Source organism: Penaeus monodon, chromosome 19 (assembly GCF_015228065.2).
Source record: "Penaeus monodon isolate SGIC_2016 chromosome 19, NSTDA_Pmon_1, whole genome shotgun sequence".
NCBI classification, from domain to species: domain Eukaryota; kingdom Metazoa; phylum Arthropoda; class Malacostraca; order Decapoda; family Penaeidae; genus Penaeus; species Penaeus monodon.
In genome coordinates, this window is record NC_051404.1 from 7,672,163 (window position 1) to 7,674,212 (window position 2,050).

Genomic DNA, 2,050 nt, shown 5'->3' on the forward strand with positions numbered 1-2,050 from the left:
GCTGTTAACTATCTCATGAGTGGAGAGAGTAAATGAGGACACAAATCTTTATATGGTTACTCTTCCTTCATAAGAAAAAAATGACTGAAAACATATGATGTAAATGTTGCAGACAACCATGACCTTTGCAACAATAGTTTTATTTAAGTTGAAATTTAAAAGTTTTATCATTCTATATGTTATAACTTATATTCAATTTGCAGATTACTTCAAATTACATAAATATTCATAAAACACAGGCAAACCATCAGAGGACACCTACACTTATGCCACTGGTACTCTGGTAAAGACAATCAATTCCCGACTGTTTTTACTCTGACAAGATATTACCTATCAACCTGCAGACACTTTATACATAGAATAAGGAAACAGACCAAGCCCCATCTTGCCAGGAGACATGTAATGAAGATTTGCTGGTTTTTACCAAAGCACTAAGTACTGGGACAAGAGAATCACTTGAGACTGCATTACTTTTGAGTCAGATTTAAGATTGCCAGCCATCCCTCACAGACCCCAGCATTTCAAGTGGATTAGAAAAGAACATTGCTAATATTATTCCTATATGAAAAAGAAACTCTCATTTTAAAAGCCACTGTGGGTGTTTCCTAACCATTTACTAATTCAGTACCAAATAAAGCTCAAGAACCCTCTTGTGGTTGCTTCTTCCGTAATACACATACATTTCCCATAAAAAACACAATTTCAAAAGTCATGAAATTCAAATCATTGTAACAATATAAAAAAATAAGCCTTAATTCTCATGACACACAAATCTAAACACACTCCAAATATCTGTTTCTTGAAATGATTAGTAAAGAGCAAATCAATAATATCACTATACACCAAAGAAATAAAATGCTAATGTTAATAACCTTAAAAAACATAGTCGGCCCTTGTCTTGTGGCTCAAACTTATAATTATAAACAAAATAACTGTCATAATACTTCGTCGAACGCTTAACCACCTTCCCCTTCAAGTAAATTCACCCAAACGACAAAACATCAAACAATTCAAGTAATAAAGGGAAAGAAAAAATACGAAACTACCGTCGAGTCTCCCAAAGTCCCCGAAGTGTGTCGACCTCGCCCTAAAACCTCCTCCTCGAGCGTTTTATCTCCTCCTCGAACCTAACCTCGAGGGAAAAAACGCCTGACACTCACACACATCCTTTTCTCACCTGCTCCCGCGCGATTACAGGTAGGAATAGGTCGTCATCAACGCGTGTCACGGTTTTAAATCGCGGAGAAACACTCGCACAACGAACCTCGCGCCTCGAGTCTTGACAGCTGTGTTTACATGCAAGAGACGAGAGACGCTCGCCTTGCGCACGCGGGGGACGGGGGTCACGGGCGCACTCTTTATTCTTATCTTATCACCCGGCCAAAGCCTCACAATTGACGGATGGTTTCGGATGATTAGGCTATCTAAACACGAATGATCTGTGATTTTTAGAGTGCCACTTCCATTCATTTCGTAGTGAATCGGAATCGCACATTTGGGGCAGAACAAGCGGGTACATTCACAAATCCGTATCTTATCACGTTATAGGATACAAAACTGACAGATGATCATCGCAAATTGACATAAGCTACAGGGTATTAAACCGTATAACCCAAGATCCATATTCGTGTAATCTATTATTTTTAACACGTTATCAGTTTTTGGGTAGAAATTCCTGTCTTATCTTTTGCAAGGAAATATGCAAGTGCATGTATTTTTTTATCATAACAAGCGCAAGTTATGGTAAGGAGTATGATACCATAACTATAAGAATAACACCAAGAAAGTATTACGTATCTTGAAAGGATGACAATGGAGCAGACGAAGAACAAAGAACCTGTAAAAAAAGGCAACATTGCAGAGCTAATTTTAAATTCTTTGTCCAGCTATCGTGAATAGCAACATACTCGGAATGACTTGCATATCAGAGGATTAATATGAGTTGTTTTTGTTTCTTTTATAAGAGTTTCCATCCATACTTAGATGATCAGTGATGTAAACAAGAGACGAGTATGCGAGTGATGGCAGGCGCAATCAAGTCTCATTAGGT

General features: G+C 37.9%; 1 protein-coding gene across 1 annotated transcript in view; it reads right to left on the reverse strand.

Moving 5' to 3' along the window:
• The window catches only part of LOC119585448, a 6,606-nt gene extending 5,319 nt beyond the window's left edge, over window positions 1-1,287 (reverse strand). The window contains exon 1 of the mRNA XM_037934100.1: window positions 1,178-1,287. The gene's annotated coding sequence lies outside the window, so the exon portion shown is untranslated. The remainder of the gene's footprint in view (window positions 1-1,177) is intronic.
• Window positions 1,288-2,050: the final 763 nt, after the last annotated feature.